This window comes from Callospermophilus lateralis, chromosome 1 (genome assembly GCF_048772815.1).
Source record: "Callospermophilus lateralis isolate mCalLat2 chromosome 1, mCalLat2.hap1, whole genome shotgun sequence".
Taxonomy (NCBI): Eukaryota; Metazoa; Chordata; class Mammalia; order Rodentia; family Sciuridae; genus Callospermophilus; species Callospermophilus lateralis.
This window is the reverse complement of record NC_135305.1, coordinates 143,458,696-143,482,275: the sequence shown is the minus strand read 5'-3', so window position 1 is coordinate 143,482,275 and position 23,580 is coordinate 143,458,696. Positions and strand designations below refer to the sequence as shown.

Sequence of the window (23,580 nt, the reverse complement as noted above, 5' to 3'; positions counted from 1 at the left end):
GGCCTTGGAAAAGTGTGCACATGTGTATTTTGTTGGTGCTGTGGGTACTGTTTTCAAACATAGGCATGCATGCATGTAGCTCCTGACTGGTCATATGTGTGTGTTGTGCACGTATGTGTACAGGGCATGCAGATCCTCAAGGGACTGTTTCTGGGATGTGGGTGTGTTGTAAGAGGAATAGGAATCTGGCTGTAACCCTGGGCAGTGGTAGGAAGGTGTACCCAGTTTCTGTCTGGCCCCAAGCCGGGCTTTACCAACTCAACTGTCGTTCAGTGCCACCTTACTCCTGTCCATCTTCCAGAAGAGGAAGAATGTTCTTCATCTCTTATCCTCAGTCTCCTCTTGGGGGCAATGCAAAGCTGGGTGGAAGGAAGTAGAGTAGATATCCCCACAAAAGCAGTGTCATCTAGACCCATGGTCCTGTCATATGCTCTGTCAGTCCAGTTCTCAGGGTGGGTGTTTGGGCTCAAGAGCAAGCTCATAAAGTGGCAGGGATACCATGTCATACCTGTTATATGCAGCTGGGTGACTCCATTTATTCTCAGGGGCTTTGTGTGATAGTGTCCAATGAGGTACAGTACCTGGTCCCACCCTTGCCTCTCACCACTCACAGCACCTCAGCCTGAGAGGCCATAGTATAAGAAAAGAGCTCTTTATTCCACATTGTCAATATTTTTACACAAATAAATTAAAATGCATATCTCTATATATAGCGATCTGGGTGGGAGACTAGAAGAAACGCTACCCCAACCCTGTAAACATGATGGGGTGGAGATGGGGTTGGGCTGGTGGGGAGGCATCCATCAGGGAGGACTGGTCTACTCAATGTGACCTGTCCCTGGCGTTGACTGACTGCAGGGTGGGAGACCCCCTATGTACACACACTGGGCTGGTGAGAGGTTCTGGGGTCGTAGCTGGTCAGCAGGGTGCAAACATTGTCCACATTACCAGCACAAGGTCAAGGGGCACAAGGCTTCAGGCCAGGGCAGGAAGGGCACCTGAACCCTCTTCATCACTTGCCCTCCTGCCTCCACTTCCTGCCTATGGTAGACAACACTGACTGCGGGCATGGTACATGTGGGATCAGCCTGTCCTCTGATGAGGTCCAGTGGTGAGAACTCCTGGTGACTCAGACCCCTCTGGCTGTAGTGTAGTCAGTGGGGGCTCTGCAGAGCTGGTCAGGGTCCCAAAGGGAGAGTCACTAATGTGACGTGGGCCTGAGCCTTTGCCTGCTGGGCTGTCACCAGATGCCACATGCCTCTTGAGTGTATTGCCAGCAGATGCTGACCTATAAGATTCTAGTACAGAGGGCTTGTCTGCAGCATCTGGCTGGCAGCATTTGGGCAGCCCCAGCAGCTCCTCATCAGTGGCCACACTAGTTCAGATGAGATGGAAGGGCCTGGCTGCCACAACACAGCCCTCTAGGTCATTGGCAACCAGTCACTGGAAGTCACGGCCAGCCAGGCACATGGGCAGTTTGAAGGGCACCTAAGATGAGGAATTGGGAACTTCTGCAGCCAGGCCAAGAATAGATGTACCAGGCAGTCGCATACCCAGGGGTTGTCATTGAGCTGCAAACACTGTAGAGCACATAGAGTTGCCAGGGGTTCAGCAGGCAGCATTGAGAGTTTGTTTGTAAACAGGTAGAGTGCCTGAGGTGGCCAAGGTCATGGGAGGCATGTGGGTGCACATGGACCACACAATTGTGGTGCAGGAGGAGACGGTTGAGACTGTGTGGGCCATGGAAGATGTAATCAGGCACGCTGGGGATGTGGTTACTGTGAAGGAAAAGGTGTGTGAGGTTTCCCAGGTCATGGAAGCCATTGTCTGTCATTGCCTGCAGCCAATTGTCTTGAAGGTAGAGGTACTGCAAGGCGGCCAGGCCACGGAACAGGCTAGGGCCCAGTTCTTGCAAGCTATAGTGGTCCAGATGCAGTGTATGCATTTGGCCCAGGCCTTGGAATGTGGCAGGTATGAAGGTATGAAGCTGGGCATTGTCACTGAGATCCAGTTGCTCCAGGAGGGTCAGACCCGAGTACGTGGTGGCATCAATCTGGGCCAGTGCATTGGAGTGTAGCCACAGGATGGTGAGATTGCGGCAGGCATGGAAACCAACAGCCGGCACATGGAAGATGTGGTTGCCATGCAGAAAGATATGCAGGTTGGAGACTGGGATGCCAGTCGGCATGGCCTACAGGCCTTGTGGAGGCAGATTTTTGTCACTTTGGGCTCATAATAACACACACAAGCACCTGGGCACAGTGCTTCCACCCGCCAGACCTGTAGCCATAGCACCCATACCTGCAGATGTCTTCTTGTGGGTAGAAGAAAGGGTAGTTAGGGAAAAGAGATCCCTAAGGGACTGGGAGGCCATATTGGGGCCAGTTTGTCCCTTGGGATTGGGCCTTATGAGGGGTTGGGGCCAGATCTGAGATGTAGCCTGGGATTTGGAGGTTTGGGGATCCTTGCTTTCATACAACATAGATGATGCTTGGCTGTAACTTGCACCTGTAGCCATACACTCTGGGAAACCATGTCTACAGACTCCCCACTGCACCCATACAGATACTTATACCCATTATCAAAGTTAGCCTACTAGGTCACTCAACAAATACCTATGTGACGGACTGTTGCTCACATCTGCATATACCCTCTTGAGACTCTAGTGAACAGAATCGCCCTGGGCCTGATCTCCATCCCCATATTCCAAGCAATATTCCTTGCTTGCCTGCCCCTAGCCCCCTAACAGCTTGCAGGTCATGCTGGAGGAGGAGCAGACGTGCTCTTGGCACACATTGTAATGCCATCCAGACTGAGCTCAGGGAGTACTAGGAAGTGGGGTTCAGAAAGAGGAGCTGCAATCTAAGTCTCATCCCTAGTCTGTCAGCTGCTGAAGTTTGGGTAGCTTATGTGGAAATCCTCCTCTCAGACTGTAGAAAGAGGCACACTGAGGTTCAGAACCATAGGCCCAGTCTAGGCCCTTGTAGCCCTTGATAAAACCTAGCAGCTGGGAGTCTGGGGAGTCCCCCTCATTTCACAATTGGGGGTTGTGATTTAAATAAAAAACTGCAAAGAGAAGCCACTGTGGGTTCCAGGGAGTATAGGTGGGTCTACCTACTAGCACCTCTGCTATCACAAGAACAGTGGTCTGAGTGCAGTGAGGGCATGGGGTTAAGGAGTACGGTTCCCACTCCAGAGTACCCTGCCCCTAGCTAGCTGCTCCCTCCTCCACACATCCTTGCTTTTAAGCACTTCCTGACTTGGCTTGGAACACCTCCTGCAGCCTCCTCCCCTGGTCTCATTCTATGCATGATCCCCTTCCAGGGGAGGAGTTCACTCTTCCCAGCCAGTCACTGCATGGTCCCAGCTGCCCTCAACTCTCCAACCCAGGTGCACACTCAACTGGGACAGCCTCCCAGCAGCAATCTCCCCCTGCTCATGGTGTTGCACCCTCTATTCCCTTGAAGTGTCAGACACTCCTGGGCCTTCAATGAGACTGTATACTAGCAAAAGACTTCTCCTTGGGCTAGGGCGACCTGGCCTCAACAGCAGGGCCTATTATTCCACCATTAAATTCCCTACCCCTTTGAATGCTGAAGGTTCTTTCAGCCTGCCTCGCCTTCAGGAATGAGCCTATTAAAATGTTAATCCCCTTGGGAGGGTTATGGCTTATCAGCTAACACTTGAGTTATCAGCTAACACCTTTGTTGACAGCTAACACCTTCCTTGGCAGCTAGCTAAGAGTAGGATTCTGCAGACAGGAGGCCAGCTAATTGCTGGGGTTGGAGTCAAGAGGGAGGAGGGAGAGAGCCATGGTCCAGCTTTAACCAGCCAGGATTGTGACCCTTGGGCCTTCCATGCTATGCTGGGCCCCCTGCCACAGAGCACAACAATTGCTCTAAATCCAGAATCCAAGCAAACCAGATAAGTATAATAGTCATTAAATATGTCCCTAGGTCCTGGGAGAATGTCCAGGCGTCTCCCTTCTGAACTCTGCCTTGCTTGGTTTGGGGTCATTTGTTGGTTGCCAGAGAGATGGCAGCCCCAGGATGGGGTACAGAATTTCAGAAGCCCAGGAGCTCCCCAAGCCCTGGGTAACCTTCGAAAGCTGGCTATGCATAAGAGGCATTTGGCTTGATGTTCTATTTAAACTACTGACACCCCTGCTTCCTTTTTATGTATCTTCCCTGGGAAAGTGGGGCTTGGCCATGCAAGTTCCCCACAGTGTTTCACCTGCTGTCACAGGCAGGCACTATGCTGTGTAAACTGTATTTCCTAGCCCAGGACTTCAGGAAGACCTTGGGTTGATTGCATTGAGGGCCCTCAGTGCTCACTGGTCAGCCTCACTATCATGATTGGGCCACATCACCAGTCAAGCCATGCCACAGACTGTGCATATCACCAACTGTGCCATGCTCTTGACTAGGCCTCCCTGAGACTGGGCCATGCCACCAACCTCTCTGTGCCATAATGACAAGTTCTCGAGGCTCCCTACCATATATTTTGACTATGTCCCTCACATCCTGACTGAGCTAGGCTACCAATGCACCATGTGCTGTGGCCCCCAAGACCTGATGTGTGGTCCATGAATTCACTGGTATAGATGCCCACGTTGACTCCAGACTGAGCCACACAGGGGAGTCAGGAAACTGGGAGAATAGCCACATGTCACTCAGCACTCCTAGCAGCAGGTATCAGGCACAAAGACAAGGCTTTATTCCTGCCAAGACAACTGCTTTTTGGAAACAAACTTCTGAGAGTCAGCCCTCCGCACTGGCCCTGCTGTCCACACAGTGGCTGAGGTGGGCTTTCTTCTGCTACAGTCACAGTAATTGGCTCCAGCCTGGGCCCTCTTGGGGCCTGCCCATTGGTCTCCATAGCAACCCCTCCACTGAGTAAGCATGAAGGGGCATCTTTATATGAGATAATCAAATCCAACTTTGTGGAATTAGCTTGTATATACAGTGGGGGCCCAGGGAATATAGAAAACTCAACCAGGAAGTCAGGAGGGTATCCCCTGACCTTATACCACAGCTGCCCCATCTGACCTCTTCCTGCCCTCCACCATGGAAAGCATCCTCTTCCTATCCACCAGAAAGCCTCAGTGGCCCAACCCCTTGGCCTCTGCAGCCTTCTAAACTACAGGGCTCCTGACCTCCAGGGATGGTCCCCTCCTTGCCCACTTCTCTTATTTTTCTCCCCAATCTGACCATTGATTCTCCCAGGAGGTTCTGCCCTCTTCCTGAAGATCAGCCTGGCCACCCCTGCCACTCTTATCATCTCATTCAATTACCAACTCTCAGGGATCATCCAGTGTGAGTGTGACTCCAGACACATCTGGGGAGAAAACAGCCCTGCAAGGGCTCCAGTTCTCACACATAGGAACCACGTGGATTGCCCCCTCAGACCCCTGCAGCCACCCCAAGGACAGGCCAGCCCTGGGGCCACCTGAGCCTATTCACATACTGGTGCCACCTTGCCATTCCCCAGGATCCTGGCTGTGGCTGTATAGGAGCTCCCTCCCCATATTCAGATGAGAGGGGTCTCCTGCCTGAAGGGGCAATTTCTCTCTACTCTAGCTGAGGTGGTATACTAGCATTCCCTAACACTGGTGGAGAGGTCTCTCGCCTGGCAGGGCGAGCCCCTCTATCCTGGCTGTTGTAGGAGCTCTCCACCTACACACCCATGTGGAAGGGGTATCCCGCCTGGCAGGGCAAGTTCCCTCTACCCTGGCTAGGGTGGTATAGGAACCCCCTCACCAGACACCTAGGTAGGAGGGGCCAGTCATCTCTACTCTAGTGCTGGTGGATTTCGAGCTCCCCCAAATGCCCAAGTTTGAGGGGTCTCCTACCTGGTGGGATGAGTCCCCTCTCCCCTGGCTGCAGTGGTATAGGAGCTACCCTGGACACAGGTGTTTGGGGTCTCCCACCTGGAGGGACTAGTCCCCTCTACCCAGGCTGCGGTGGTATACAAACTTCCCCAGACACCCAGTTGGGAGGGGTCTTCCTCCTGGAGGGGCAAGTCTTCTCTATCCTGGATGTGGCAGTATAAGAGCTCCCCTGACACCCAGGTGGAAAGGATCTTTCATCTGGAGGGGCGAGTCCCCTCTACACTGGTTGCGGCAGCATAGGAGCTTCCCCTGACTACAGGTGGGATGAGTCTCCCTCCTGGAGGAGCGAGTCCCCTATATCCTGGCTGCATCAGTATGGTAGCTCCCCCCACCCACCCACGGGGGGAGGGGTCTCCTGCCTGGAAGGGCGAGTCCCCTCTACTCAGACTATGGCAGTATACAAGCTCCCCCAGACACCCAACTGGGGGAAGGTTCTCCCACAGAGGGAAGGGGTCTCCCGCCTGGAGGGGCAAGTCCCCTCTACCCTGGCTAAGGAGGTATACAAGCTCCCTCCAGACACTCAGGCAGGAGAGGCCTCCCACATGGAAGGGCAAGTCCCCTCTACTTTGTCTGGTGCCCTATAAGAGATCAAAGGACCCCCAGGTGGGAGGGGTTTCCTGCCTGCAGGGGGATCTTCTCTACCCTAGCTGTGGTATTATACAAACTCCCCCCAACATCCACTGGGTGTGGTCTCCTGCGTGTAGTGGAGAGTCCCCTCTACCCTGGCTGTGGAGGTATAGGAGCTCTCCCCCCCACACACACCCATGTGTGGGGGGGTCTCCCGACAGGAGGGGCATGTCCCCTCTACCCGGGCTGTGGTGGTATATTAGCTTTCCCTGATACCCAGGTGGGAAGAGTCTCCTGCCTGGAGAGGCAAGTTCACTCTACCCTGGCTGTGGGAGTATACAAGCTCCCACCTACATTCAAGGGGAAGGGATCTCCCACATGGAGGGGCGAGTCCCCTCTAACCTGGGTGCTGCAGTATAGGAGCTCCCCTGGACACCCTGGTTGGAGGGTTCTCTCGCCTGGAGGGCAAGTACTCTCTACCCTTGCTGCTGTGGTATATGAGCTCCTCCCCACACCCAGGTGGGAGAGGTTTCCCTCATGGAGGGGCAAGTCCTCTCTACCATGGCTGCTGCGGTATAAAAGCTCCTCTGAACACCAAGTAGTGGTGGCGTCCTGCCTGGAGGGGCAAGTGCGCACTATCCTGGCTGCAGGGGTATATGAGTTCCCCTGCAACACACAGGTAGAAGGAATCTCCCGCCTAGAGAGGCAAGTTCCCTCCACCCTAGCTAAGGCAGTATACAAGCTCCCCTGGACACCCAGGAGAGGAGTCTCATGACTGGAGGGGCACATCCCCTCTACCCTGGCTGCAGGGGTATAGGAGTTCCACTCCACCCGACATTTCGGAGGGAGGGATCTCCCGACTGGAGAGGCGCGTCCTCTCTACCCTGGCTAATGTTGTATACAATCTCAATGGGACACCCAGGTGGGAAGATTGTCCTGCCTGGAGGGCCGAGTCCCCTGTACCCTGGCTGCAGTGGTATAAGAGCTGCCCCTGACACCCAGGTGGGATATGTCTCCCGCCTGGAGGGGCGGATCCCCTCTACCCTGGCTCTGGTGGTATAGTAGCTTTCCCTGACATCCAGGTGGGAGGGGTCTCCCGCCTGGACTGGAGAGGTCCCCTTTCCCTGCTTATGGCGGTATATGAGCTCCCCTGACAACCAAGGTTTAGGGGTCTCCCGCCTAGTGTGGTGAGTCCCCTTTCTCCTGGCTTCAGTGGTATAGGAGCTTCCCCCCCCCATAGCAAGATGGGAGGGGTCTCCTGCCTGGAGGTGCTACTCACCTTTACCCTGGCGAAAGTGGTATACAAGCTCTCTATGACACTCAGGTGGGATGAGTCTACCGCCTGAAGGGATGAGTCCCATCTTCCCTGGCTGCAGTGGTATACTAGCTTTTCCTGACACCAGGTTGCGGGTCCCTGCTACCCTGAAGGTACAAGTCCCCTGTACACTGGCTGCGGTGGTAACAGAGCTCTCCCTGACACCCAGGTGGGAGGTCTCAGGCCTGGAGAGGTGAGTCCCCTCTACCCTGGCTGCAGAGGTATACGAGTTCCCCCAGACACATAGGTGGGAGGGTTCTGAGGCCTGGAGGGGCGAGTTCCCTCTACCCTGGCTGCAGAAGTATAGGAGTTCCCCTAGACACCGGTGGGAGGGGTCTCCTGCCTATAGGGGTGATTCCCCTCTACCCTGGCTGCAGTGGTGTAGGAGATACCCCCAGACAACCAGGTTAGATGGGTCTTCCGCCTGGAGTGGGGACTCTCCTCTACCCTGGCTGCTGCAGTATATGAGCTCCTCCAACACCCAGGTGGGAGAGGAATTCCACCTGGAGAGGCGAGTCCCTTCTACTCTGGCTACGGCAGTATAGGAGTTCCCCTGACACTCAGGTGAAAGAGGTCTCCCGCCTGGAAGGGCAAGTCGCCTCTAATCTGGCGAGGGGGTTATATGAACCCCCACCTGACACCTAGGTGGGAAGGGTCTCCTGCCTATAGAGGTGATTCCCCTCTACTCTGGCTGCAGTGGTATAGGAGCTCCCCCTGACACCAAGGTGGAGGGGTCGTCCACCTGGAGGGGCAATTCCCCTCTACTCTGTCTAAGGTGGTATACAAGTTTCCCTGGTATAGGAGCTCCCCCTGACACCCAAGTGGAGGGTTCTCTTGACTGTAAGAGTGAAACACCTCTACCTGAGTGCAGTGGTTTATGAAATTCCCCCTGATTCCCAGGTGGGAGGGGTCTCCCACCTGGAGGCGCAAGTCCCCTCTCCCTTGGCTCTGGCAGTATATGATCTCCCCCTCTACTCCCAGTAGAGAGGGTCTCCTGACTCGAGGGGTGAATCCCCTGTACCCTGGTTGTGGATGTATATGAGTTCCCACAGAAACCCAGGTGAAAGGGGTCTCTTGCCTACAGGGGCGAGTCCCTGCTTCCCTGGCTGCAGCTGTATACTAGCCCCCACCCCTGTCACACCGCCTCCACACCCAGGTGGGAGGGGTCTCCCACCTTGAGGGGCGAGTATCCTGTACCCTGGCTAAGGCTGAATACAAGCTTGCCCAGACATCAATGTGGGAGGGGTCTCTCGCCTGGAGGAGCAGGTCCTCTCTACCTTGGCTGGGGCGGTATACTAGCTCACTCCAACACCCAGATGGGAGGGGTCTCCTGCCTTGAGGGGTGAGTCCTCTCTACTCTGCCTGCAGTGGTATAGGAGCTCCCTTGGACACCCAGGTGGAAGGGGTCTCCCATGAGTCTGCTCCACCCTGGCTGCAGCGGTATTCGAGCTCCCCCTGACACCCTGTTGGGAGAGGTCACCCTCCTGGAGGGGAACGACCCTCTACTCTGGCTATAGTGGTATATGAGCTCCCCCACGACAGCCAGGTTGGAGGGTTCTCCCGCCTGGAGAGAAGAGTCCTCTGCAACATTACAGGAGCCCCCGAAATGGGTACCCAGGTGGGTGAGATCTTATGCCTGGAAGGTCGAGTCCCCTCTACACTGGCTAGGGTGGAATACAAGCTCGCCAAGACACCAAGGTGATAAGAGTCTCTCACCTGGAGGAGCCAGTCACCTCTACCCTGGCTGTGGCAGTATAGGAGCTCCCCCATGACACCAAGGTGGGAGGGGTCTTCCGCGTGGGGACAAGAGTCTGCTCTACCCTGTCTGCAGCTGTATAAGAGCTCCCCTAGACAACCAGGTCCCTTTTCATTCCCAGGCCCAGGTGCTAGCACTTGGCCCTCCATTACTTGGCCAGGCTCCTTGCTTGAGGCCCTGGCTGGCCTTCTAAAGGAACCTGTTCTTGTCTCTGTCCCTTGGTTTCAGGCCCCTTTTACAGGCCCCCTCCTGTGCCTCCCCTCTGTTCTCCTTGTTTGTGGTATCCTGGCATTGAACAGACCCTCTCCTCCCTCTGTTTCTCCATAGCTTGGGTTCCTTGAAGGGGTCCTGGCTCACCACAGCCCCTGCCCCCAATTCTGGATGCAAAGTGTCCCCTCCCAGTGCCCTCCTTTGGCCCTCCTTTGGTCCTGGTCTCTCTGTGAGGTTCTACTCACCTGGGGCAGAAGAGTGGGATTGGCTGGCCTCTGGGCCCTGAAGGCGCCCTGCCGCAGTTCGGCTGGCTGGGCAAAATAGCCGGGGGGTGACGAATAACTTGTGTACGTTGATGCAGCAGGAATAGGAGCCGTTTATTGTAGGATCTGAGCGATATTTATACATTTTACACAGCTTATCTAATTAGCATAAAATAGATACAGCAGTCAACCAATAAGGAATCTCCACACTTAATGGCTCGCTTTTGTTACTTCACAAACCACTCCCTCTGACATTTGGCCAGGCGCCATCCAGACTTGTTTACAGACTTTAACATTTCTCTGGCAAAATAACAGGTGCCAATCTGACTTGTTTACAGACCTTAACAGGACTTGGGCCTGCCACTGACCTTTCCCTGTGCAATCATCTCCCTTCCCTCCCCTACCACCTAGCCTTGCATGCTGCCCCTACCCCAACCCAACCCTCCCTAACCCTGAGATTTCGTGCTCCAGTTTTGGGGCCTGGCTGCTTGGCTGAGACCCAGACCACTTTCCTTGTGTTTTCTGGCGGCAAGGGTAGAGGGGATTTTCCCTCCAGGCAGGAGGATATATAGAGAGAGAGGAGAGAGAGAGGGGGGAGGAGGAGAGAAAAGAGGGAGAAGTGGAAGGAGACTGGGGAAGAAGGATGGGATGAGGGTAGGAGAAGGAGGAAGGGAAGAGAGAGGGGAAAGAGATGGGAGGAGCCAGGAATAGGAGGGCAGGTGCAGATGGGAGGGGGCAAGGAGGATAGAAAGATGTGCTGAGGGAAGGAGGGAAAGCAGAGGGAGGTTTCTGGACTCACCAGCAACTGCAGGAGCATAGGAGTCAGCAGTCAGGCTGCTGCTGAGGTCAGCAGCTCACCTCAGTCGCCCACAGTGCTGAGGTGGGATTTCCATCTTTGGTGTCTTCCCCAGTGCCCTTCTGTTCCTAGCACCCCCTACTCTGGCCTCTCCCTAGCCTGGGCTGAGGTCCCATGAAGACACCTCTGTCCCCACCTGAGAAGGCCAAGAGACAGTTCGGGGCTGTCAGTATTACAAGTCCAGAGCATCAACCACCAGCTCAGTGCCCTAGTGTCTTCATACCTGCCCCAAGAGAAACACCCTAGAAAATAATTGGGAGATCTGACTAGCTGGTATAAAAAGGCTTGACATGACACTACGTGAGAATCAGTTTTCTGATCAATATTACCAGTCTGTTTTCAGATTAGGAAACTGAGGCAGTAAATGGTTAAGGCCTGTCCTGCTCTTATTGCAAGACCATCCAGTAGGAAGGGAAGGTAAGGAGCCACATGCTGCCTGAAGGTGACCTCTAAGCAAGTCCAGGCCACACACTAATCTTGGCTTTTGTGTGGCCTTGGCAGGAACAGTGGCCTTGAGTATGCTGGAGCTTGGATGCAAGCCTGTTGGATAGGTACTGGGAGCACATGATTTTCTCTGGTGCCATTAGTGGCTGGAAGGGGACATTTTCAGGGATGTCCTGAACTTGGCCCCCCTATCATAGAAGCTGGTGTCAGAAGGCTGTAGAGGGGTTGGAACACTGGTTGGGTCAGGATTCACAGATCCAAGAGATACCAACAATGTCCCTGTGAAGTGGTCACGTCACTGACCACAGTTACAAGGCAGAACAAGTCAACACATTGAGACCAGAAATAGACCCAGGCAGGAGTGGAGGGGCCAGTATCATCCCCTCACTGGAAAAGGATAGAGTACCCCTTACTGTGCCTGACCCCGACTCCTGCCACCCGCTACCAGCCATCTGTCCCCCTCATCCTCACTTCTCACATACACTACCCATCCTCCATCCATTCTTAGGTCTGAAGACACGTGAAGGGCAAATTCAAATTCCCATGATGCTGCCTGTGCCCTTTCCGCACCCTAAGTGCTAGAGAAAGAGGGTATCAGCAGCTCTAGAGGGGGTCAGATCACACTGTGTCTCCTAGAGGTGTGGCTCTGAGCCCCTGCTACACTGTCCAGGCATCCCAGAGGCCCCTTCATTATTGATCTTGGCTGCAGGGAGGGCATACATGTCAGGTAAGTAAAGGGCAAAGCTACCAACCATGGCAGGAGAGCACTTGACACACATTGAGGGGCTTCAGGTCCAGCCATGTGCAGTGGGGAAACAGGACTAGTTTGGGCAGAAACCTACCCACAATCGTAATATGACTGGGACAGTGCTGCTGAGACCAACTTGACTCTGCTAGGTTTTCCAACTGCCCCTCTGGCCATAGGCCTTGCTCCTGCCCAGCCTGTCTTCTTTGTGATGTTGGGATTACCTGAGATAATAGGGGGCCTTTAGACCTAGGCCTGGGGCTGAGCCCCTAAGTCTGCTGATGACTCCTAAGGGTCAAATTTTGTTGACCCATTTTATAGATGAAGAAAATGAAGTTTGCTGGTTAGGGGGAAGCTGGAATTCCTACCTAAACCCCATGACAACAGGGGCACTGAGAAACTATTACCCTCCACACCCCTAACCCAAGTTCCACCATTCCCCCACCAAAGAAAAGTTTTGAGCCAACACAGTACCCTTAGTGTCTACTTTGAGCCCTTTTAAAGCTAAGGACATAGAGGCTGGCAGGGGAGGGCCCTGGCTTGAGGGCTGCTTCACAAAGGGGCAACACTGCAACAGGGGCCATCCACTCACTCACTCCTCCCTGTTTCCTTCAAACATAATTCAGAAGGTCCCTACCCCAGGATCTGTACTGCATGCTGCAAATGGAAGAACATGTATAATGGCAGGTGTCATACACCGGGAGAGTGTGTGTTGGGGCCAAAGTGGCCTGAGTCAGCCCCAGGGAGCATGAGGATGTTGGGAAGGACCCCAGGAGTCCACTGTCAGCAGACCCTCTGGTGTGTAGAGTTCACTACTGAGGATGTAGACCTTAGGAATTCATTCTTGTATAAGGCTGGGCTTCCAATCCAAGGGCTCCAGAACCTCACCTGGTCATCACATGCTCCCATCTGATGCCCACCTTGCTGGTCCCAACCTGTGAGCCTTACACTGGGGATCCACAAGTACCTGGAGGCTCTCTCTAAAGCCCCATGCTGCCCTAGGACACAGATAGTTCAGGCTGGCCCAATTCCACGGACTCAGTCAGTGTCTCCTTGAGTGGTGGCTTGTAGCCACTCCTGTGCCTCCTTCTGTAAGAGGGAGCAAACACCCACTGTCTAATTACCTGAAGGAGTCTGTCTCCAAGATAGCTCACTAAGGTCCTGTGGCTAATTTGGTCCAGCAACCAGCCTGGGATCCAGTCCTGAGTCCTCAGAGGAACTAATAAAAAAACTAGCCAGTAGCCCACATGCCCCTGCCCTTGGGAGTGGGGTTTTAAGAATGGGAACTCCTGTGCTATGGCTTGGGCTCCAGCACTGCTGCACACTTGCCCCCACATCCATCTGCCCATCCTGTCCCTTCCCAGGATACCTAGCTTGTCAGGGTCCACAGTACTGGGTCTTGCCCTCCATTTTACCCCACACCCACTGCCAGGTCTAGCACCCTGACCTGAGCTGCTAACCCTAGATCTTCTTCTGACATCAAACTGATGATTGCCCATGAGGCTCAGAGTGTCAGCCTCTGACAGGGATGCTTGAAGTACCCAGGTGTGTACAAGGGGTATGTGCAACAGGAACACATATTCAAATACACAAAATCTGACAATAAGAGTGCACTGTGGGGGGGGGGAAATAATGTGAGTAAAAGTAGAAGGTACACACAATAGGAATGCAATTTTAGTATGATTAGTATGAAAAATAGGAGAACATCCTGGAAACTGAGAACAGGAGTAAGTATAATTAGGCCTTGGGCTTCTGGGGTTGCTATGTTGGGGCCACAAAGATCTGGGGAGCTGGTGGAGGGTATACTCTCACTATAGTGGGAGGGAGTGGTTAGAAACCTCTCCATGTCTATTTTAGCCCTCAGCACTTGAAAACATGACAAGACTGGTAGGTGAAAAGCCTCTACCCAGGCATAATTCATTCTGCTATATCCCACTTGAATCAAAGTGTGAAATATGATATATCAAGAACTATGTAATGTTTTGAACAACCTACAATAAAAATTAATTTAAAAAATAAAAAAAATTAAAAAAATGTCCTATTGAAAAATTAGCAAATTATACAAGAGACATTTCTCAAAACAATAAATTCAAATAACCAAAACACTTATGAAAAATGCTCAATATCATTAGCAATTAGCTAAGTGCAAACCAAAATCACAAAATGGTGTATTTATTTCTCCAAGTTAGAATGATCATTAGCCAAAAGAAAAAAATAACCAATGTTGTTTAAGTATGTAGAGAAAAGGGAACTTTTATTCACTGTTAGTGGGAATATAAATTAGTACAGACTCTATGGATAACAGTATGGAGGTTTCTCAGAAATCTAAATATAGATCTACCATATGATCCAACTATCTCAGTTCTGGGTATATATCCAAAGGAGATGACATCAGTGCACCAGAAATAACTATATGCTCATATATATTGCTGTATAGTTCACAATAACTAAGATGTAGAATCAACTTAGATGCCCATCAACAGATTACTGAATAAAGACAATGTAAAGTGTGTACACAGTGTAATATTATTTATCCCTAGAAAGAATGAAATCCTGTCATTTGCAACAAAAATTGGTGGAACTAGAGAAAACTATGTTAAGTAAATAGGTCAGACATAGAAAGATAGGAAAATGATCTTTCATATGTGAATGCTTGAAAAAGTTAAATTGAATGTACAATAGTGATTAACAGAGGATGAGAAAGGAGGGGGAAGACATAAATGAGGTAAAATGATAAGTGCTAGTGTTTAATAGTACAATACAATAACTATATTTCACAATAATGGTATGAATAACTAGAAAAGAAGGGCTCAAATATCCCAACACAAAGTAATGATAAAGAGATAAATATAATCAACATATATTCTATACATGTATTAACTGATCAGCATGTATCCTATACATGTGTTACTATATCATATGACCACTGAAAAAAGGTTCAATTACTGTGTTAACCCATTTTTTTTTAAATGTTCAAGGACTGGAAATGCTAATACTGCTCTTTGATTATTGTAGACTCTATACATGTATTGATTTATCATATTGTACCCCATAAATGTGTACAATTAAACTAACAATTAATAAAAATGTTCTTTAAAAGAAAAAAAAAAGACACATGCAGTTCTTGAGGCCACCCTCTGGAATTATCCCATCCTGCCTCTCTGCCTCTTGTTAGGAGAACAGCCAGCCAGGCTGCCAGTGGAGCTATCTAAGCCATCTAAGCCACTGGCCTAGCACATCCTCCTGACCAGAGGCTACTGCTGCTTCCCGAGACATTTGAAAGACCTGAGGGAGGTAGCAGCACATGGCACATTGGCAGCCCACAAAGAAGCCCTGTGAGGTCTGGTGAGTTTTCCTAGCCCGAGCAGGTAGGACTCCCACTGGAGTAATTCCCAGTGAGGCCAGAATGGTGAGACCAGAGAACACAATCTAGGGTGCCAGAGGGAAGCCCTCATCAAAGACAAGGGGCTTTGTACCTCCTTTTCTACAAGCACTCAATAAACTGGTTCAAGAATTGCCTGCTGCTTTTGTAAATAATGTGTTTTTGGCATAGGCCACACTTATGTGTTCAAGTATTGTCTGAGACAACTCATTGGCAGGGTTGAATTGTAAAGACACACCACTATGTGGCCCACAACACTGGGGTGATCTAGTGTTATACCCTTTACAGAAACAGTTTGCTGACCTGGTTTGTGACTGACCCTGTGCTACATGTGGGTGTTGCCACCTTCACTCTCACCATGGCCCAGTAGAAGCACTCAACTTCTCACCTAATGAAAAGGAAAGCAAGGGTTTTAGAGGGCCACTGTCTTGCTGGGGCCATGTGACTGTGAAAAGCCAAGAGGCGTCTCACTTGGTGTGGAGTCAACCTCCCTGGAGACCTGGGTAAGGTTAGCATCTCACTGGGTTGCAGGTGAAGGATATGAGGAGAGATGTACCAAATTCTGAAATACAGGGAAGGCCCATGGAAAAACAATTATTTTGCTGAAGAGGGTGTCAGGAGGCTTGTAACCAAACATGCATAAAAGGACAACTTAAAAATACAAAGAGCTGTGTGGCACACATCTCTCATCCCAGAAACTTGGGAAGCTGAGGCAGGAGGATTGCCAGTTTAAGTCCAGCCTCAGCTGTTATGCCAGATTTGTGGGACCCCAATAGACCTCCAGGAGCTAAATCTGATGCAATCACATAAGAGTCTTTATTGCAAGCTCGAGCCTGGACTCACAACCACTTCCAATTCAGCAGTCCTAGGGAGTGAGCTCTGGTCCTTTGTTCAGTGAGATTTTATAGGTTTGGGGGGATACTCTATGTGTCACAACATCACACAGCAAATCATTCCATACCTCAGGAAAATCAAACAACAACTCTTAACATTGATTAGCACATTCAATGTTGGGAACAAGATGGTTAGGTGTGATTGGTTAGTACAAGAAAGTGATTCCTTTGAACTGACTGGTTTAGGCCACGAGGGGTCAAGAATTTCCTGCTGCTGAACTACATGGTTTCCCAACTTGTTATCAACCACCATGAACTACTTGGGGGTTATCTGGCATTCTAGGTATTTTCCCTGTCTCATGCTGATTGGAGAGACTAGGGGGGTTGCTATGGGTCCTCACCTAGCCTAACTGAGTCAGGGACACCTTGCGCCACAGACCTCTCCTGTTATTTACAGACAAACAACTCAGCAGGGTGGATATGTGCTTAGGCGTGCTCTGTAGGCTTTTCTAAGGACAAGGGTCACGCCCCCTTCCTTAGGACAGGCATTGAAGTAGAAGCTGCTGTTATTTATTTATTTTTCAAAAAATGGAGTCACATCAGTTTCTCATAGCAATTTAGCAAGGCCATCAATAACTTAGTGAGACTGTGTCTGAAATTTTTAAGAATAAATAAATAAATAAATAAATAAATAGGGTTAGGCATAGGATCAGTGGCTAAACACCTCTGGGTTCAATCCCTGCTACCAAAACAAACAAACAAACAAAAAACAAGAAAGAGAATAAAACTAGTTGTAAGGACCAGACAGCCATCCCCAGCACTGGGAGGAGGTGCAAAAACACAGTCCTCACTTGGGAGGAAAGGATGATGGCACTTCATGGGAGACAAATCTAAGTGAGATGATTTCTGAGCAGGCAGTGGTTTAGTTGAGCTGGGAGACCTCTGGGGCCATGGCTTCTCCATGCCAATCTAGCCACTCCTAGCATCCTGCTGAGGTTGGGTGGCCTCTTGTTATACCATGTTCCAGGGGCTCTGGCTATTCACATCAAAGATGCTTGCTGACCTAATGACACCAAGCTAAGTCCTTGGGGTGGGCATGGCCTGGAAGGAGTGTACATGTGCAGATCAGTGCCTCTTTACAAATAAGCAGTTCTGCACCACATTTGGTGGCCATGGGCCCAGCAATATATGAAGTCCCATGCCCAGCATCATGAAGGGAATGTGGGCTGTAGGGGTGTCTTCCATTCTTAGCATTGTTATGATCACCCCCACTACCACCACCATTATCTTCATCATTGTCATCATCACTGTCACTGTATTATTCATCTTTCTGTCACTATGACAAGATATGTGAGATAATAAACTTCCAAGGAGGAAAGGTTTATTTTGGTTTATGGTTTCAGTCCATGGTCTTTTAGCCCTGTTGCCTTTGGGCCTGTGGTGATGCAGCACATCATGGTGGGAAGATATAGCAGAGGAAGCTGCTTATTTCATCAGCTGGAAAGCAAGAGAAAAAGAGAGAGAGAGAGAGAGAGAAAGAGAGAGAGAGAGAGAGAGAGAGAGAGAGAGAGAGAGAGAGAGAGAGAAAGAAAAAAGAGGGGAGAGTATTCCAGTATGTGCTTCAAGCCCATGCCTGCAGTAACCTAAGTTCCTTCTACTAGAAAGATTCCATCTTCTAAAATGAATATATTCTTTCCAATACTGCCACAGGCAAGAGACCAAGTTTTCAATGCATGGGCTTTTGGGGTACATTTAAGATTCAAGCTACAGCTATCACCATCACCATCACCACCACTATTACGACCATCATTACCACCACCACGTTATGGAAAGCTTTTGGATGAAGGGCAGCCTGGGGCAGACCTGGAACCCACATGGAACACAGCCAGTCTCACACAAGGACAGAGAGACCCAAAGGCTAGTAGTATAAAGACATCAGACATCCTTGAGTAGACACCTTGGCCCAAGGACATCCCATTCCAGCATCAGAACCTTGAGGTCATAAAAGGGCTTTTTAGATGAACCTCTGTCTCCTAAGGAGACACTGTTAGTACACTGTCATATACCTAGACTCACACAGAGCCCAATAAATAGCAGGGCAGGGCAGGGCAGGGGAAAGGCACAGGAAGGGAATAGGGAGATGGGGTCTCTGGTTTCTTTGGTACAGTCCAATGTGAGAATATTTTTTTTTTTTATTTCTGGAAGTTTCATGACATCCCCACAGTGCATTCTCCCATAGCACAGTGAAGAGGTGACTATCATCACCATTGCTATTTTGGCTTTCCTGGTGGCAGCCCTGCCCCATAATTGGCTTACCATTCATTCTGAGTTCCCACTGGAGGCAGGCCTGTGACAAGGGCTGTGTCTCTAGCAGCCTGTCCCTCAGAGGTTCAGTTGGGTTCTAGACTGGAACTTACTGAGCCCTCCATGTTTGCTGTTTCGCTGTAAAGTTGCTCCCAGTTCTGCTGCAGGTATGATCTTACCTGCTACCACCTGTCAACATAGTGAACTTGGCTGAGGGTTGCTTTCAGGGAAACTCTGAGCTGGTGTCTGACGTGTTTTATATCATGTGATCCAGACCACCTTGGAGGCAGATGTCCATACTCCCACACCTAGTGGATGAGGAGTCAGAGGTTCTAAGAGCTAAGGCAGCTCACCTGAATCCCTAGATACACAGATGGTAAGCACCTAGGTCCACTGGACCAAGGTCAACACAAGGTGACTACATCTTCCCCCATGCCTGACTGTAAGGACCAAGCCCGCTTAAGTGCCATAGGTGTTAAAGACCACATGTGTGTTTGGCAATTCTCCCTTCTAGGCAGGCTGTGCCTATAAAAGGCCAAGAGAAGATGCTGAGCATGTGAACACTTTTGTGGTTCCCTAGAGTTGGAAGACCTGGATTCCTCTTTGACTCTGGCTCAGTCAGTCCACAAAGCAAAGCACACAAGGTATTTATGTGCCCATTTCCCTGATGATAGGACTGAGGCTCCAACAATATGCTGATGATCCAGTCAGGGTCAGAGTGAGTTGTGGGGTGACCTATCCCCAGGCTTTTTCCACATATCCTCATCCTTGTGGCCCATTGTCACGGAAACATTAATTCACTCACACATCCATTCAACAAGCCCTGAGTGAGCATAGCTGTGGTATGGACCATGTGCTTGGTTGAGGGACATGAGGACTACCTACCCTGGAGAAATTCACAAGCTGCTAGGGGACAATGTGAAATTTACTACTTGTCCCCTCCTCAAGTTCCTGGAGGTCAGCACCACACATGCAGATCAGGAAATGTCAGACACAGCACTGGAATCTCCCCGTAAGCTTGGGATGAATTTAAACAACAGAAGTATCTATGAGATGCCTCAGCTGCCAGCTCTGAGCAAGTTAGGGCAAGTCACAGTACCTCATTGACCCTCCAGTGAGTCTGAGACCTGAGGACTATGATTGCCCATTTTACATATGACCTTAAAGACATATACAGTTGGGCCAGGCTCCACATAGCCCAAAGGCAGCAGATCCAGACATAATCCCACCCATCTTCTCCCATCTCTGTGCCCAACTCAGACCTATATTGACCCCATGGAGTAACAGCCCCACCACACAGGGCAGGTCTATGCTGGGCAAGCCCCTCAATATACAAGAAAGAATGTGAGGGTTCAGTAGCTGATGGGCCCTGGGCTGAGACAAAGTTCTCAGAGTCAAAAGGGGGAGGGAGACTGGCTTCCTCTATAACAAAAGTCATAGCCCAGAATAGCATGGTGGTGTCCAGGAAGGAGACTCTGGGGCTGCAAAGGAGGGGCAGTGAAGTGGCTGCTCCAGCCTGGGAGAAGGGAAGCAAGTGGCTGTTTGGAGCCGTTGGGGAAGGGAGAAGCAGAGCAGCAGCTCTTGCTAAGTTGAACTAGGTGACTGCCCAAACCCCCTCGTGAGACCTGCGAAGGCTCCAGGAAAATATCTTCCACCAGGTCTGGACAGGAGACACCCAAATCATTCATCCAACAGTACTCATGACCACCAGGCTGTGCTTCCCAACACACAGGTCAAAAATAAAGTTTTCAAGCCAACTAGATATTTGAACTTCTAGGAGTGTGGATGACATAGTCACTGTCCACTTGTAATGTCCACTGACATTTAATGACACAGCATAATGTTAGTGGACTTTGCCCTTTCTTTCTGACACACGAGCTTCTTCACCAGGGGCTCTGTCATTCCTGGTCCAGTTTTGCTGTCTCCCACCTCATCTCCAGAACATTTCCCTGCTGCTGTCTGAATTCTTGAGATCTCACAGAAACCTCAGGCTTCATCCCCTCTTCAGGATGGGTTTCTATGGCTCTGAAGAAGTACATGTCATGACCTTGAATCAAAGCTCCTCTTTGAGGCTCCCCAATGAAATATGCATGTAGAACAGTTCTAAAACAACCTGGATCCTTCACCTACATGAGATTGGATTATTCCCAAAGTAGCACTCTGACATGGTCCAGGATGGATGTTTCTTTCTCAAAAACATTTTTTTTTTGTTCAAAGTCCCCAAGAGTCAAGAGATTGTTTAAAATGACCTTGCATGAGAACTCCCTCCATCTGGATTGATCTTAGGGAAATGCTCACCTATTTTGCCTTCTTGAAGAATTGTATAGAGGCCATGGGAACATAAACACAGAGACATGGCAGAGAGTGCTAGAGTCAGGTTCAGTCTTCCTGAATACCTGCAGAGTTATTTAATCTCAAACCTAATCTGTTAGGGCAATTGTTCCTGAGAACCACTCTAGACCAGTGGGGCTCTATGCAAAAGAGCTCTAGGCCTAAATCCTGGGGTTTCCAGACATTCCTAATTTGTGCCTGTTGTCCTCACATAATTATTACTAGTGTCTTCTCCACTCCCAGAAACAACCCAGTATAGATGATGAATTTTGATCATTCAATTTCAAGTAACTTTCAAATAACTCAATGATGATCATGATGAGAAGGAAGAATGAGATAAAGACAAGGATGGTGATCATGACTGAATGATTTGCCTCAATTATTCAGATCAGCTGCCATTATCTCCAGGCTGGATCTCTCCATTCCACAATGTTGTTCTCTCCTTTTCTGAGGGCCAGGCCTGATGATTAAGGCTAATAAATCCCACATGTCACTGCCTTGTAGATAAACAAAGTGTCCTAAAAGATGTCATGCAGGGTTCAGGGTGGAGCCCCTTGGAGTTCCCTGAGCAAATTCAGCTTCTATCCTGTTGGGGTACATGTCTCACTCCTGGCTCTGGCCTTAGACTCCTCACAACCTGGAAACTGGGGGCAGGTTCCATCCTAGAAGTCTGAGCTGCAGTTGTTCCTTCCACAGCACCAACATATTGGCATGACTCTCTCACTATTCAGGACGCAGAAGCTGTGGTTTTCCCCAGAAATTGTCCCTGTCTCAGGGAGAAAAAAGAGACTGTTCCTAAACATAGCATCCCCAGTTATACCAATGTCATCCTCAACTCCCATCCCCCCACCAGATCCTGCACCTGCAGCAGATGTCTCGCCACAGACAACATCCTCACATGGTGGCCACACTCAGAAACTTGGAAATCCAATCTCGCTGGATCCTGGGAATTCCTCAGGGGCCTGGGCAGGGGATTTCTCCCCACTGTTGCAGCTGCACCTCTCGATGCCCACACCCTCCCAAGCTCTATACTTACATACACTGAAAGGTGAATTCTGGCAGTGACAGAAGAGTCTTGGTCTAGCTGGCCCCTTTTTCAGTGTCCCTGGAGCCTGCCTTGTCTCTCTTGGGGAAAAGGTGTAGGTATGCCCTTCCAGTTGCAGCCAAGTCAGAAGGACTTGCTCTAGCCTCTGGCTGCCTGATTTCTACTCACAGGCCTCAGAGACTCTGCCTGAGGCTATAGGGTATTCATCCTTCCCAGGCCCAGGTGTCCTCAGCTTCCTGCTCCTTTTCATCCCCAATGGTTACTCTCATCTCATGTGATTGTCCCAATGCAGAGTGGGGAATTGGGGATTCTGAGACAGAGGATGACTAAGTATTGTTCTGGAGACATAACAATAGTTCTGAGTGTCAGAATTCTCAGGGGATAGCTCTGTAGATCCAAGTGCCCTTGGAAAGGCCTCCAAGATCTTAAGTACCCTGCCTCCTCTGGTAATATTGGGGGACAGAGGTATCCCCTACCTTGCTCTCACAAGGGATTTAGAGAGACTCTTCTCCCCTGGTAAATTATGGTATCACAGACTCAATGACCTGGCATGGATATTCTAGTTCCTTATTTCATGACTTAATGGAGGTACAGAGAGGGAGTTTTCTTCCCTAAGACACACAGCAGCTTTGTATAAAGTCTGTGTCCTGGTACTTGACCAGTGCCAGCTGGACACCTGGGAGGACCAGACATTTTAATACACCTTGGATGGAGACAGCCTGAAACTGGAAGGATGGTTTTTGGGAAATTTAAATTCTTTAACTTCAAACTCCCCATCCAACTGCTTAGAATGCAACGTTGACAGGGAAAGTCTAATGGGGGGCAGCCTTGGGAGCTGAAAGTCAGAAAGTATTGAAGCTCTTCTGCATGGGGGAGACTGGAGATCCAGTGGAAGGCTGCAGGGGTGGTTACAGAAGGAGGGATGCAGGAATAAAACTCTGGTTCTGCATTCCTGCATTGTTAGCTTTCCATCATTCTAACACACACCAGAAATAATCAACTTATATGGATAAATGTGTCTTCTGCCTCTCAGGTATGGATGTTTTGGTCCATGATCAGTTAACTCCATCACTTTGGCCCTGCAATAAGGAAATCAATCATATTGGGTAGCACATAGTAGAGAGGATCTGTTCACTTCATGGTAGGTAATGGAAAGAGAAAAAGAGAGAGGAATGGGGATTCCATAATCCCCTTGAAGGGCACACCATCTGTGACTGGAGACCTTCCACAAGCACCTGATCTTAAAGGTTTCACCATCTCAACACTGCCATGAGGCCAGACTGCAACATCAGTGACCCTGCTGCCTGCCCTCCTGCTCAATTTCCAGCTCTGGAATTTGAGATGGCTTTAAAAAAACTTGTAAAAAGAGATAAAAGTTAGAATCTGTGCAATGTTAACAAAACAGAATGTTACAGTGTTTTGTTTCCTTTTTTTTCTAATAATACTTCATGAGAATGTTCATGTTTTCTGCCATAGGACTGAAGATAAGGGGCCTGGAAGGAAATTACAAAAATATTTTCATCCAAGACATTTCAAATCAAAATTAAGCTGATCCGCTACATAATGTTCAAAGGCAAACACTAACCACAATTTTGTTCACAAAACTCAATATTAAAGGAGTCCTATGTAAGAAAACTAC

General features: G+C 49.9%; 1 pseudogene; it reads right to left on the bottom strand.

The window, feature by feature from the left end:
* Nucleotides 1–918: 918 nt before the first annotated feature.
* On the bottom strand, nt 919–10,894 carry LOC143399317 (reticulon-4 receptor pseudogene; annotated as a pseudogene).
* Between the last annotated feature and the right edge of the window lie 12,686 nt (nt 10,895–23,580).